Below are 16,124 nucleotides of genomic sequence, written 5' to 3' on the forward strand. Positions count from 1 at the left end.
ATTTACATTCAAATAAGTTAGCATATAGTGCAACAATGATTTCAGGAGTACATTCCTTAATGCCCCTTACCCATTTAGCCCATCCCCTCTCCCACAATCCTTCCAGTAACCTTATGTTTATTCTCCATACTTAAGAGTCTCTTATGTTTTGTCCTCCTCCCTGTTTTTATATTATTTTGTTTCCCTTCCCTTGTGTTCATCTGTTCTGTATCTTAAAGTCCTCATATGAGTGAAGCCATATGATATTTATCGTTCTCTGACTGACTAATTTCGCTTAGCATAATACCCTCTAGTTCCATCCACATAGTTGCGAATGGCAAGATTTCATTCTTTTTTATTGAATCTGGCTGTTTTTGATAGTGCTACTCTAAATATTGGGGTGCATGTGCCCTTCGAGTCAACACTTTTGTATCTTTTGGATAAACACCTAGTAGTGCAATTGCTGGGTCATAGGGCAATTCTATTTTTTATTTTTTGAGGGACCTCCATTCTGTTTTCCAGAGTGGCTGCACCAGCTTGCATTCCCACCAGCATTCCCTTTCTCTGCATCTCCACCAGTATCTTTTGTTTCCTGAGTTGTTAATTATAGCCATTCTGACAGGTGTGAGGTGGTATCTCATTGTGGTTTTGATTTGTATTTCCCTGATGATGATGCCATCTGGATGACATCTGGATGTCTTCTTTGGAAAAGTGTCTATTCATGTCTTTTGCCCATTTCCTACCTTGATTGTTTGTTTTTTGGGGATTGAGTTTGATAAGTTCTTTATAGATTTGGAGTACTAACCCTTTATCCAATATGTCATTTGGAAATATCCTCTCCCATTCCGTCAGTTGCCTTTTAGTTTTGTTGATTGTTTCCTTTGCTCTACGGAAACTTTCCATCTTGATGAGATCCCAATAGTTCATTTTTGCTTTTGTTTTTCTTGTCTCCAGAGACATGTCCAGCAAGAAGTTACTTCGGCCAAGGTCAAAGAGGTTGTTGCCTGTTTTCTCCTCTAGGATTTTGATCGTTTCCTGTCTTAAATTTAGGTCTTTTATCTATTTTGAATTTATTTTATTTTATTTTATTTTTTTTTCAACGTTTATTTATTTTTGGGACAGAGAGAGACAGAGCATGAACGGGGGAGGGGCAGAGAGAGAGGGAGACACAGAATCGGAAACAGGCTCCAGGCTCCGAGCCATCAGCCCAGAGCCCGACGCGGGGCTCGAACTCACGGACCGGGAGATCGTGACCTGGCTGAAGTCGGACGCTTAACCGACTGCGCCACCCAGGCGCCCCTTGAATTTATTTTTGTGTATTCTGTAAGAAAGTGGTCCAGGTTCATTCTTCTGCATGTCACTGACCAGTTTTCCCAACACTGTTTGCAGAGACTGTCTTTTTTCCATTGGTTATTCTTTCCTGCTTTGTTGAAGATTAGTTGGCCATACATTTGTGGGTCCATTTCTGGGTTCTCTATTCTATCTCACTGATCTATGAGTCTGTTTTTGTGCCAGTACCATACTGTCTTGATGACTTCAGCTTTGTAATACAGTTTGAAGTCTGGAATTGTGGTGCTTCCAGCTTTGGTGTTCTTTTTCAACATTACTTTGGCTATTCAGGGTCTTTTGTGGTTCCATACAAATTTTAGAATTGTTTGTTCTAGCTCTGTGAAGAATGCTGGTACTATTTTGATAGGGATTGCATTGAATATGTAATTTGTTTTGGGTGGTATAGATGTTTTAACAATATTAATTCTACTAATCCATGAGCATGGAATGTTTTTTCCATTTCTTTGTGTCTTCTTCAATTTCTTTTTTTTTTTATTTTTTTTAATTTTTTTTTATTTTTTATTTTTTATATATATGAAATTTATTGACAACTAGGTTTCCATACAACACCCAGTGCTCATCCCAAAAGGTGCCCTCCTCAATACCCATCACCCACCCTCCCCTCCCTCCCACCCCCCATCAACCCTCAGTTTGTTCTCAGTTTTTTTTTTTAAATTTTTTTTTTCAACGTTTATTTATTTTTCTTGGGACAGAGAGAGACAGAGCATGAACGGGGGAGGGGCAGAGAGAGAGGGAGACACAGAATTGGAAACAGGCTCCAGGCTCTGAGCCATCAGCCCAGAGCCCGACGCGGGGCTCGAACTCACAGACCGCGAGATCGTGACCTGGCTGAAGTCGGACGCTTAACCGACTGCGCCACCCAGGCGCCCCTGTTCTCAGTTTTTAAGAGTCTCTTATGCTTTGGCTCTCTCCCACTCTAACCTCTTTTTTTTTTTTTTTCCTTCCCCTCCCCCATGGGTTCTTGTTTAGTTTCTCAGGATCCACATAAGAGTGAAACCATGTGGTATCTGTCTTTCTCTGTATGGCTTATTTCACTTAGCATTACACTCTCCAGTTCCATCCACGTTGCTACAAAAGGCCATATTTCATTTTTTCTCATTGCCACGTAGTATTCCATTGTGTATATATACCACAATTTCTTTATCCATTCATCAGTTGATGGACATTTAGGCTCTTTCCATAATTTGGCTATTGTTGAGAGTGCTGCTATAAACATTGGGGTACAAGTGCCCCTATGCATCAGTACTCCTGTATCCCTTGGGTAAATTCCTAGCAGTGCTATTGCTGGGTCATAGGGTAGGTCTATTTTTAATTTTCTGAGGAACCTCCACACTGCTTTCCAGAGCGGCTGCACCAATTTGCATTCCCACCAACAGTGCAAGAGGGTTCCCGTTTCTCCACATCCTCTCCAGCATCTATAGTCTCCTGATTTGTTCATTTTGGCCACTCTGACTGGCGTGAGGTGATACCTGAGTGTGGTTTTGATTTGTATTTCCCTGATAAGGAGCGACGCTGAACATCTTTTCATGTGCCTGTTGGCCATCTGGATGTCTTCTTTAGAGAAGTGTCTATTCATGTTTTCTGCCCATTTCTTCACTGGGTTATTTGTTTTTCGGGTGTGGAGTTTGGTGAGCTCTTTATAGATTTTAGATACTAGCCCTTTGTCTGATATGTCATTTGCAAATATCTTTTCCCATTCCGTTGGTTGCCTTTTAGTTTTGTTGGTTGTTTCCTTTGCTGTGCAGAAGCTTTTTATCTTCATAAGGTCCCAGTAATTCACTTTTGCTTTTAATTCCCTTGCCTTTGGGGATGTGTCAAGTAAGAGATTGCTACGGCTGAGGTCAGAGAGGTCTTTTCCTGCTTTCTCCTCTAAGGTTTTGATGGTTTCCTGTCTCACATTTAGGTCCTTTATCCATTTTGAGTTTATTTTTGTAAATGGTGTGAGAAAGTGGTCTAGTTTCAACCTTCTGCATGTTGCTGTCCAGTTCTCCCAGCACCATTTGTTAAAGAGGCTGTCTTTTTTCCATTGGATGTTCTTTCCTGCTTTGTCAAAGATGAGTTGGCTGTACGTTTGTGGGTCTAGTTCTGGGGTTTCTATTCTATTCCATTGGTCTGTGTGTCTGTTTTTGTGCCAATACCATGCTGTCTTGATGATGACAGCTTTGTAGTAGAGGCTAAAGTCTGGGATTGTGATGCCTCCTGCTTTGGTCTTCTTCTTCAAAATTCCTTTGGCTATTCGGGGCCTTTTGTGGTTCCATATGAATTTTAGGATTGCTTGTTCTAATTTCGAGAAGAATGCTGGTGCAATTTTGATTGGGATTGCATTGAATGTGTAGATAGCTTTGGGTAGTATTGACATTTTGACAATATTTATTTTTCCAATCCATGAGCAGGGAATGTCTTTCCATTTCTTTAAATCTTCTTCAATTACCTTCATAAGCTTTCTATAGTTTTCAGCATACAGATCCTTTACATCTTTGGTTAGATTTATTCCTAGGTATTTTATGCTTCTTGGTGCAATTGTGAATGGGATCAGTTTCTTTATTTGTCTTTCTGTTGCTTCATTGTTAGTGTATAAGAATGCAATTGATTTCTGTACATTGATTTTGTATCCTGCAACTTTGCTGAATTCATGTATCAGTTCTAGCAGACTTTTGGTGGAGTCTATCGGATTTTCCATGTATAATATCATGTCATCTGCAAAAAACGAAAGCTTGACTTCATCTTTGCCAATTTTGATGCCTTTGATTTCCTTTTGTTGTCTGATTGCTGATGCTAGAACTTCCAGCACTATGTTAAACAACAGCGGTGAGAGTGGGCATCCCTGTCGTGTTCCTGATCTCAGGGAAAAAGCTCTCAGTTTTTCCCCGTTGAGGATGATGTTAGCTGTGGGCTTTTCATAAATGGCTTTGATGATCTTTAAGTATGTTCCTTCTATCCCGACTTTCTCAAGGGTTTTTATTAAGAAAGGGTGCTGGATTTTGTCAAAGGCCTTTTCTGCATCGATTGACAGGATCATATGGTTCTTCTCTTTTTTTTTGTTAATGTGATGTATCACGTTGATTGATTTGCAAATGTTGAACCAGCCCTGCATCCCAGGAATGAATCCCACTTGATCATGGTGAATAATTCTTTTTATATGCTGTTGAATTCGATTTGCTAGTATCTTATTGAGAATTTTTGCATCCATATTCATCAGGGATATTGGCCTGTAGTTCTCTTTTTTTACTGGGTCTCTGTCTGGTTTAGGAATCAAAGTAATACTGGCTTCATAGAAGGAGTCTGGAAGTTTTCCTTCCCTTTCTATTTCTTGGAATAGCTTGAGAAGGATAGGTATTATCTCTGCTTTAAATGTCTGGTAGAACTCCCCTGGGAAGCCATCTGGTCCTGGACTCTTATTTGTTGGGAGATTTTTGATAACCGATTCAATTTCTTCGCTGGTTATGGGTCTGTTCAAGCTTTCTATTTCCTCCTGATTGAGTTTTGGAAGAGTGTGGGTGTTCAGGAATGTGTCCATTTCTTCCAGGTTGTCCAATTTGTTGGCATATAATTTTTCATAGTATTCCCTGATAATTGTTTGTATCTCTGAGGGATTGGTTGTAATAATTCCATTTTCATTCATGATTTTATCTATTTGGGTCATCTCCCTTTTCTTTTTGAGAAGCCTGGCTAGAGGTTTGTCAATTTTGTTTATTTTTTCAAAAAACCAACTCTTGGTTTCGTTGATCTGCTCTACAGTTTTTTTAGATTCTATATTGTTTATTTCTGCTCTGATCTTTATTATTTCTCTTCTTCTGCTGGGTTTAGGCTGCCTTTGCTGTTCTGCTTCTATTTCCTTTAAGTGTGCTGTTAGGTTTTGTATTTGGGATTTTTCTTGTTTCTTGAGATAGGCCTGGATTGCAATGTATTTTCCTCTCAGGACTGCCTTCGCTGCGTCCCAAAGCGTTTGGATTGTTGTGTTTTCATTTTCATTTGTTTCCATATATTTTTTGATTTCTTCTCTAATTGCCTGGTTGACCCACTCATTCGTTAGTAGGGTGTTCTTTAACCTCCATGCTTTTGGAGGTTTTCCAGACTTTTTCCTGTGGTTGATTTCAAGCTTCACAGCATTGTGGTCTGAAAGTATGCATGGTATAATTTCAATTCTTGTAAACTTATGAAGGGCTGTTTTGTGACCCAGTATATGATCTATCTTGGAGAATGTTCCATGTGCACTCGAGAAGAAAGTATATTCTGTTGCTTTGGGATGCAGAGTTCTAAATATATCTGTCAAGTCCATCTGATGCAATGTCTCATTCAGGGCCCTTGTTTCTTTATTGACCGTGTGTCTAGATGATCTATCCATTTCTGTAAGTGGGGTGTTAAAGTCCCCAGCAATTACCACATTCTTATCAATAAGGTTGCTTCTGTTTATGAGTAATTGTTTTATATATTTGGGGGCTCCGGTATTCGGCGCATAGACATTTATAATTGTTAGCTCTTCCTGATGGATAGACCCTGTAACTATTATATAATGTCCTTCTTCATCTCTTGTTACAGCCTTTAATTTAAAGTCTAGTTTGTCTGATATAAGTATGGCTACTCCAGCTTCCTTTTGGCTTCCAGTAGCATGATAAATAGTTCTCCATCCCCTCACTCTGAATCTAAAGGTGTCCTCAGGTCTAAAATGAGTCTCTTGTAGACAGCAAATAGATGGGTCTTGTTTTTTTATCCATTCTGATACCCTATGTCTTTTGGTTGGCGCATTTAATCCGTTTACATTCAGTGTTATTATAGAAAGATACGGGTTTAGAGTCATTGTGATGTCTGTATGTTTTATGCTTGTAGTGATGTCTCTGGTACTTTGTCTCACAGGGTCCCCCTTAGGGTCTCTTGTAGGGCTGGTTTAGTGGTGACAAATTCCTTCAGTTTTTGTTTGTTTGGGAAGACCTTTATCTCTCCTTCTATTCTAAATGACAGACTTGCTGGATAAAGGATTCTCGGCTGCATATTTTTGCTGTCTAGCACCCTGAAAATCTCGTGCCAATTCTTTCTGGCCTGCCAAGTTTCAAAAGAGAGATCAGTCACGAGTCTTATAGGTCTCCCTTTATATGTGAGGGCACGTTTACCCCTTGCTGCTTTCAGAATTTTCTCTTTATCCTTGTATTTTGCCAGTTTCACTATGATATGTCGTGCAGAAGATCGATTCAAGTTACGTCTGAAGGGAGTTCTCTGTGCCTCTTGGATTTCAATGCCTTTTTCCTTCCCCAGTTCAGGGAAGTTCTCAGCTATAATTTCTTCAAGTACCCCTTCAGCACCTTTCCCTCTCTCTTCCTCCTCTGGGATACCAATTATGCGTATATTATTTCTTTTTAGTGTATCACTTAGTTCTCTAATTTTCCCCTCATACTCCTGGATTTTTTTATCTCTCTTTTTCTCAGCTTCCTCTTTTTCCATAACTTTATCTTCTAGTTCACCTATTCTCTCCTCTGCCTCTTCCATCCGAGCTGTGGTGGTTTGCATTTTGTTTTGCATTTCCTTTAAAGCGTTTTTCAGCTCCTCGTGACTGTTCCTTAGTCCCTTGATCTCTGTAGCAAGAGATTCTCTGCTGTCCTGTATACTGTTTTCCAGCCCAGCGATTAATTTTATGACTATTATTCTAAATTCACTTTCTGTTATATTATTTAAATCCTTTTTGATCAGCTCATTAGCTGGAGATTCTTCTGAGGGGAATTCTTCCGCTTGGTCATTTTGGATAGTCCCTGGTGTGGTGAGGACCTGCAGGGCACTTCCCCTGTGCTGTGGTGTATAACTGGAGTTGGTGGGCGGGGCCGCAGTCAGTCCTGATGTCTGCCCCCAGCCCACCGCTGGGGCCACAGTCAGACTGGTGTGTGCCTTCTCTTCCCCTCTCCTAGGGGCGGGATTCACTGTGGGGTGGCGTGGCCCGTCTGGGCTACTTGCACACTGCCAGGCTTGTGATGCTGGGGATCTGGCGTATTAGCTGGGGTGGGAAGGCAAGGTGCACGGCGGCGGGGGGGGGGCAGGCTTAGCTCGCTTCTCCTTAGGTGATCCACTTCAGGAGGGGCCCTGTGGCAGCCGGAGGGAGTCAGATCCGCTGCAGGAGGTTTGGCTCCGCAGAAGCACAGAGTTGGCTGTTTGTGCGGAGCGAGCAATTTCCCTGGCCGGAACCGGTTCCCTTTGGGATTTTGGCTGGGGGATGGGCGGGGGAGATGGCGCTGGCGAGCGCCTTTGTTCCCCGCCAAACTGAGCTCTGTCGTCCGGGGGCTCCGCAGCTCACCCTCCCTTTGTCCTCCAGCCTTCCCGCTTTCCGAGCAGAGCTGTTAACTTATGACCTCCCAGACGCTAAGTCGCGCTTGCTGTCGGAACACAGTCCGTCAGGCCCCTCCGCTTTTGCAAGCCGGACTCGGGGGCTCTGCTTGGCTGGCGAGCCGCCCCTCCGCCCCGGCTCCCTCCCGCCAGTCCGTGGAGCGCGCACCGCCTCGCCGCCCTTCCTACCCTCTTCCGTGTGCCTCTCGTCTGCACTTGGGTCCGGTGACTCCGTTCTGCTAATCCTCTGGCGGTTTTCTGGGTTATTTAGGCAGGTGTAGGTGGAATCTAAGTGATCAGCAGGACGCGCGGTGAGCCCAGCGTCCTCCTACGCCGCCATCTTCCCCTCCTCCTCTTCAATTTCTTTGATAAGCCTTCTATAGTTTTCAGTGTACAGATCTTTTACCTCTTTGGTTAGGTTTATTCCTAGGTATCTTAGGGTTTTGGTGCAATTGTAAGTGAGACTGATTCCTTGATTTCTCTCTCTCTCTTTTTTAATGTTTGTTTATTTTAGAGAGAGAGACAGAGAGAGAGAAATGTGAGTGGGGAGGGGCAAAGAGAGAGGGAGACACAGAATCTGAAGCAGGTTCCAGGCTCTGAGCTGTCAGCACAGATCCTGATGTGGGCTTAAGCTCATAGATTACGAGATCATAACATGAGCCAAAGTCAGACGCTTAACCGACTAAGCCACCCAGGCGCTCCCCCCTCTCTCTTTTAAAAGTTTACTTATTTATTTGGAGAGAGAAAGAGAGAATGAGGTAGGAGCAGAAAGAGAAGGAGAGAGAATCCCAACAGTCTCTCCAATGTCAGTGCAAAACCTGTTGTGGGGCTTGAACTCACAAGCCGTGAGATCATGACCTGAGCTGAAATCAAGAGTCCGACACTTAACTGACTGAGCCAGCCAGGGGCCCCTCCTTGATTTCTCTTTTTCTTGCCTCATTATTGGTGTAGAAAAATGCAACTGATTTCTGTACATTGATTTCATATCCTGCGACTTTGCTGAATTCAGGTATTAGTTCTAGCATTTTTTTTGGTCGAGTCTTTTGGGTTTTGCATGGAGAGTATCATGTTGTTGGCGAAGAGCAAAAGTTTGACCTCTTCTTTGCCAATTTGGATGCCTTTCATTTCATTTTGTTGTCTGATTGCTGAGGCTAGGACTTCCAGTACTATGTTGAAAAACAGTGATGATGTGGTAGGGTCCCCTTCCTAAGGAAAGAAAAACAACCCTCAAGGCAACCTGGCTATATGCATAGGTGACAACATGCTTCACGACCTTGTAACATGAGACCATTTAATCAGACTACATGTTTGTGTGTTACCATATATGGGAGACAAAGAAGTAAAAAAATATATTAAAAAAAACTATGCCACGTGTCATTTGGGGCTCAGTTCTTTGGGTATGAACCCAACTGAGTGGTGCTGGCAGGAATAAAGTTGCTTCCTGGAAAAAAAAAAAAAGTCTCAGTGTCACGACTCTCTGTGTGAGAATCCTGCTACAGTGAGACTAGACATCCCTGTCATATTCCTCACCTTAGGGGGAAAGATTTCAGTTTTTCCCTATTGAAGATGATATTAGCTGTGGGTCTTTCTTATATGGCTTTTATGGTGTTGAGGTATGTTCCTTCTATTCCTACTTCAGGGTCTTTATCAAGAAAGGATGCTGTATTTTGTCAGAGGCTTTTTCTGCATCAATTGAGAGGATCATATGGTTCTTATATTTTCTCTTATTAAAGTGGTGTATCACATTGATTGATTTGACCTTGCAGCCCAGGAATAAATCCCACTTGATTGTGATGAATATTTCTTTTAATGTATTGTTGGATTCATTTGCTCATACCTTGTTGAGAATTTTTGCATCCATGTTCACTGGGGAAATTGGTCTGTAATTCTCCTTTTTAGTGAAGTTTGTCTGGTTTTGGAATCAAGGTAATTCCAGCCTCATAGAATGAGTTTGGAGGGTTTCCTTCCATTTCTTTCATTTGAAACATTTTCAAATTTTTTTTTTTCAACGTTTATTTATTTTTGGGACAGAGAGAGACAGAGCATGAATGGGGGAGGGTCAGAGAGAGAGGGAGACACAGAATCGGAAACAGGCTCCAGGCTCTGAGCCATCAGCCCAGAGCCTGACGCGGGGCTCGAACTCACGGACCGCGAGATCGTGACCTGGCTGAAGTCGGACGCTTAACCGACTGCGCCACCCAGGCGCCCCATTTGAAACATTTTCAAAAGAATAGGTATTAACTCTGCTCTATATGTTTGGCAGAATTCCCCTGGAAAGCCATCCAGCCCTGGACTCTTGTTTTTTGGGAGAATTTTGATTACTGATAGAATGTCTTTGCTAGTTATGGTCTATTCATATTTTCTATTTTTTCCTGTTTCAGTTTTGGCCGTTTATATGTTTCTAGGAATTTATCCATTTCTTCTAGATTGCCCAATTTGTTGTCATATAATTGCTCATAATATTCTCTTATTATTGTTTGTATTTCATGGTGTTGGTGGTGATCTCTCCTCTTTCATTCATGATTTTATTTATTTGGGCCCTTTCCTTTTTCTTTTTGTTAAATCTGGCTAGGGGTTTGTCAATTTTGTTAATTCTTTCAAAGAAATGGCTCCTAGTTTTGTTGATCTGCTCTAATGTTTTGTTTTGTTGTTTTAATATCAATATCATTGATTTCTGCTCTAATCTTCATTATTTCCCTTCTTCTGCTGGTTTTGGGCTTTATTTCCTGTTATTTTCCCAGCTCTTTTACGTGCAAGGTTAGGTTGTGTATTTGAGACCTTTCTTCCTTCTTTAGGAAGGCCTGGATTGCTGTATAATTCCCTCTGATGACTGCCTTTGCTGCATCCCAGGGTTTTTGGACTGTCATGTTTTCATTTTCATCGACTTCCACGTACTTGTTAATTTCCTCTTTAATTTCTTGGTTAACCCATTCATTCTTTAGTAGGATGTTCTTTAACCTCCATGCATTTGAGGGCTTTCCAATTTGTTTCTTGTGGTTGACTTCAAGCTTCATAGCGTTGCAGTTGGAAAATATGCATGGAATGATCTCAATCTTTTTGTACTTGTTGAGGGCTAATTTGTGACCCAGTATGTGATCTATTCTGGAGAATGTTCTATGTGCTGCTTGTGTAGGATGAATGTGTATTCTGCTGCTTTAGGATGAAATGTTCTGAATATACATGTTAAGTCCATCCAGTCCAGTGTGTCATTCAAGACCATTGTTTCCTTATTGGTTCTGCTTAGATAATCTGTCCATTGCTCCACGTGTGGTCTTGGTTACATTTATTTCCTTTCTCTGGCCCTTTTTTCTTCACAGACAACTAAGCTAGTCCTTTCAAACTGTGACATTCTAGGATGGTCAGGCCTCAATATTCCCAGTGGAAATAGAATATTAACCCCTTCCCTGTTGGGCTCACTGCGTATAATGGCTGGATTGTCCTGATGGGGACTGCCAGTAAGGAGGGGTACAGGAATCTGGGAGCATTACTGAGATTATGGCGCCTTCCCTCCCACTGTAACTGCTGAGCCATGAACTGCCACCCCTCCAATCCATGTTTCCTAAACTGGGCACCCACTCTGTCACCCATCCTTCCCCTTCCACCCACACCTGAGAGATGGGAACTGCAAACTGGCTTGGAGCCTGTGAGCAGTTGTCCAGCTGCGAATGCCCTGGAGCTCTGTCCTATCCACCCCTGTCACTGGCACCTCAGGGACAGTTTGCAGCTGGGGCCTGGGCAGAGGAGGTTGGCTGTCCTTGGTAGCAAATGAGAGGAGGTGGAGTGGGGCAGATGCTGGAGAGAGCTAAGGAGAGAGAGAAGCAGGGGAAGCCTTTGTTCCTCAGGCTAATGATAGAGTCCTACCCAGATAATTCCAATTACTGTCCAAGTTCTTTGGAATCTGCCTTGGAGGGGACCAGGAGGCAAATGCATGGTTTTTTTTCTTTCCTTTGTTGTTGCCTATGCAGATCCATCAGTTACAGACCTGAGGAGGTTATCTTGTCCATACCCAGCCCCAGATGGCAAGCACCTCCCACCGACTGCACTTTCTAGAATCTTTCTGTTACACAATTCCTATAGGGAATCCGGCAAAGCTGAGTGTGGGGATGGCCTCTTTCTGCAGCCCCAGTCCATTTCCTCAATAAGATGTTGTCAGATATACTGTCTCTTAGGCTTTTTTAAATGAAGTAAACTCAGATCCTTCTGTTATCTCTCGTGACCAAGATGGCCTTAACATTCTCCTCAGTGTAACTGCAGTTTGGAGAGTTTTTTTTCCTCTGACTCTAGGCCCTCACTTCTGTTTTCTTATAGCATTTACTTTAGAAAGCTTGTTACTGTAAATCCTTCTCTGACCCTTTGAGATATAAATCTTCTCCCAGCCTCATTTCAATTTTATAACCCAGGAAAGTCTTTCTTAGGACCTGAGATACTTCAAGGAAGATAGTGCCCCTTTCTCCCAAGTTCTGTGGAAGGCTGGAACCTAACTTCAGCAGGGCCCCTAGCTCCAAGTTGTCACAAAGATGCCAGAAAGTTTACTTTTCCATTATATAAGGCCAACCAGCAAATAAAGATGTTCTAAAAACCCTCCATCCCAGCTCTTAAACTCTCTGGCCCCTTGTTTCCACCTAGCTCGACAACCAGACTTGGTCAATGCTCTGTGCGTTCTCAAAATCAACCTCTGTTGACTCATCACATCCAGTATGATTTTTTTCTACTTTGACACTCATGGTTATACTTTCCCTCAAATATCTCCCTTCTGGTCTTTGCTGACTTGCAGTTTATTAGGCAACTGAGTAATACATTATTGGAAGTGTGTGTGTGTGTGTGTGTGTGTGTGTGTGTTACCACTTCTACTCTACTAGAATTTTCTTGGGGGAGGAACAGGCCTAAAATGCCCTGTACCACACACCACCTCAAAGAGCACTGTAGGTCTTCAAGTCCTGTTTGTTGACAAAATATTTTCCTTCCAACACAAACCACAACTGTTAATTCTCTTTAAAAATATGCCAAAGTTAAAAAAAAATATTTTTATTGGTCTTTTGTTTTCCGCCAGCAGAAAATACTGTGATTGTTTTGCAATGACCAAGAGGAGGAACCCTGAATCCCACCCATGTTTTTTTTTTCTTATGAAGATATGAAACTAGAGATAGAGGGAGGAATTTGGGATAAGAGGATGTTCTTCAGGTGAGACTTCAAAGGAAAAAAAAAAAACAGGACTCTGGTGTTGTGGAAGATTTTCTGGAACTTAATTGGGAACACATGGGGATGTGTAGAGGCTCAGAGGGAACCTTACTGCTGGGTGCACCAAGGCTTCAGAGCTGAAAGGTGGGATTTCTCCTTTTTCATCACTTTGAGTCCTTTGAGAGCATTCCTGTAGCAATCCTTGTGTCCTAAACTCGACCACTGTTAAATCCTGTAACTGCCTTAGGCAGTGTCAAAGCATGGGGGAAAATTACATTTTTGTCCAGTTTACCACTGCCTGTCTTGTGTTTTCTCATGCCCACATGGTAGAGAAACCAATGCACAGAGAAATGAAGTGATGTGCCTCAGGTCCTTCTCTGTGCGTGCAGTTTATGACAACATCAGGGCATAGATTCCAAGTCTCGAGGTCTGATCTTTCCAGTGGACCACGATGCTTTTCTCCTACCGAGTTCAGGGGTTTGTAGGGTCAGGGAGCAGGAGCTGGACATTGGGGTAGTACAACCTCTTGTGAGAAGAGGTGGGAATTAGGCTCTTCTATGAGGTCACTGCTATCAGACCATGTATGGTTGTGGTGGTGGAAAAAGCCTGCAGTGGGAATAAAAAGAAAGACATCATGCATTTTTGAGTCAGCCCTGGATGCTGGGGTTGGTAGAAGCTTTTCTATCCCACCTGTTGAAATGTTTCTCACTACTGCAAGTCATATTTAAAGTCATTAGCAGCAGCAGCAGCAGCAGCAGCAGCAGCAGCAGCAAAGAAACCCTCATGTAACTGGGATTTTCTTGTGTGCCCCTCATGAAGTGAGATTCCTAGAAGTGTTCACTTTTTTTTTTTTAATGTTTATTTATTTTTGAGAGACAGAGAGACAGAGAGAGAGTGGGAGACACAGAATCCGAAGCAGGCTCCAGGCTCTGGGCTGTCAGCACAGAGCCCGACGCGGGTCTCAAACTCATGGACCCGGAGATCATGACCTGAGCCAAAGTCAGATGTTTAACCGACCGAGCCACCCAGGCACCCCACTTTATTTTTGTTTTTTAAAGTTAAGTTTTCAAAAGCACTTTGGATCTCAACTGATTCCAAATTTCCAGTGACCCCACATTGTCAATCTCTCTTCCTTCCTGAACCAGAGCCTCTCCCACCCTATTGATTCTTTTCCTTCGCAAATATATATGCTTAAACCTTTCCCATCCTAGAAAAAACAAGACATTCCTTAGAATCTCTTTATTTGCATAATTTCTTATTCACTTTTCACAATCATACTTTAAAGCCCTGCCACACGAATAAAAATACATCCGTCATTATGTGGTTGCAAATCCAATGATATCTTTGCATTCTCCTTCCTTCTGGATATTTTATGATGTATGTTACTGAAGACTACACCCTCCTTCCTGAAACAAACTTCCCTTGGCTACTATCTGACACTTTCTTTTTTTAATCCATGTGGCTATTCCTTTATGAACATCCGCTGTTTGATCAATTTTTCCTTTTCTTTTTCTTTTTCTTTTTTTTTTTTTTTTTAGACACAGCATGCATGGTTGCGTGAGTTCACAAGTGGGGGAAGGGAAGAAGGAGAGAGAGAGAATCTTAAGCATGGAGCCCATCTCAGGACTAGATCCGACGACTCTGAGATCATGATCTGAACTGAAATCAAGAGTCGGTCGCTTAACTGACTGAGCCACTTACACACCATTAGATCAACTTTTAAATACTAATGTTTCTAAAGGTTCCTTTTTCACTTCAACTTCTGACTCTGCAAACTTTCCCTAGGTGAACTATTATTTCTCATGCCTTCCTTCACCTATTACAAGTAAGCCTCGAATTCCAAAAAAAATGTTATCCTCAAATTCATATATCCAGCTGCCTTATGGACCTCTCTATTTTAGTATTTAAGAACTACTGCCAACTCATCATATCCAGATCTTAACTCATCGAATTATTCTAGACTTGAAAATAGACAAACAAGATTACCAGACGTACTTTCAGTACAGTGTTATCCTTGAGTTTTGTTTTGTTTTGTTTTATTGGCTATTTCACTACTCTGTGAGGGCAGAGGTTATCTCACAAATGTATGCCAAGTAGAGATGCAAATAATTTCTTTCGAGTGTAACCAATAACCTCAAAGATGAGAATTTATGGTCTGGTTGTGTATTAACCAGTTGTGTAGCTAACTCGGGTTACCTAGTTTTAAAAGAACTAGCTTCTCAAATAGTCTTTGGACCAGTTCAAACACATTATTAATAGGAATTCTTATTAATTAATGAGTTGAATAAAATCTTTGAATGTGTTTACCTTATTTATATTAACACAAAAACCATTATTTTGTGTTTTTGAAAATTATCCTTTAAAATATTTGCCTTCCATCTTGCTCCTTCTACTGTATTTTGTTCTCTTTTTAAAAATGTTTTTATTTTTATTTTTGAGACAGAGAGAGACAGAGCATGAGCAGGGGAGGGGCAGAGAGAGGGGGAGACACAGAATCTGAAGCAGGCTCCAGGTTCTGAGCTGTCAGCACAGAGCGCGACAAGGGGCTCGAACTCACAGAGTGTGAGATCATGACCTGAGCCGAAGTCGGACGCTTAACCGACTGAGCCACCCAGGCGCCCCTACTGTATTTTGTTCTTAATAAAAGTACATTAATATTCACTTAATCCCTCAAGAAGAAACTTGGAAATTTCCCTATGTTTTTTTTTTCTTTTCCTTCCCCTTCCCCCCAAACACAAGTCTGACTGGTTCTCAGTTTAGCCATTGGGCATATTAAATATCTGAAGTCCCACTCTTATTCCCCTCCATTCCTTGCATGCTCATCTAATTTCTGGTTGTCCCATTTCCCCTCAGTCTTTTGTGGTAAGCTTTCAAATGATTTTTCTTTCTCCGTTGGCTCCCTATTCCACCCATCTCCCATGTCTCTGCCAGAATGATCTTTCTAAAAGATAAATCTAATTGTGTCACTTCTTTTGTAAATTTTTAAGTGGCTCCTCATCTTTCGAGATGAAATCAAAACACTTAATATAATATTGAAGACCTTTGTTTCATAATGTAATTTCTACTTATCTTTCTTATTCTTCATTTTGATCTCCCACATACCCCTTTCTCTCAATTTGCACAAGGTGTAGTTTCTGAAGATGTTATGATATTCCATTTCTCTTTGCCTTTGAATATGTGTATCTCTCTACCTGGTATATCAATGTTCTGTCGCTTCTTCTTCTACTTCCCCCCACTATTCTTGCCTTGTTTGACCTTTTACTCATGTGTCTAGATTCACCTGGATATGTCATCCTCTGGGAAGTTCATGT

At 41.8% G+C, this 16,124-nt stretch overlaps 1 protein-coding gene across 1 annotated transcript in view; it reads right to left on the reverse strand.

Moving 5' to 3' along the window:
- Positions 1 to 13,351: 13,351 nt before the first annotated feature.
- Positions 13,352 to 16,124, reverse strand: part of TESPA1 (thymocyte expressed, positive selection associated 1) — a 34,770-nt gene continuing 31,997 nt past the window's right edge. Inside the window, exon 10 of the transcript XR_003970396.1 lies at positions 13,352 to 13,419. The gene's annotated coding sequence lies outside the window, so the exon portion shown is untranslated. The remainder of the gene's footprint in view (positions 13,420 to 16,124) is intronic.

This window comes from Lynx canadensis, chromosome B4 (genome assembly GCF_007474595.2).
Source record: "Lynx canadensis isolate LIC74 chromosome B4, mLynCan4.pri.v2, whole genome shotgun sequence".
NCBI lineage: Eukaryota > Metazoa > Chordata > Mammalia > Carnivora > Felidae > Lynx > Lynx canadensis.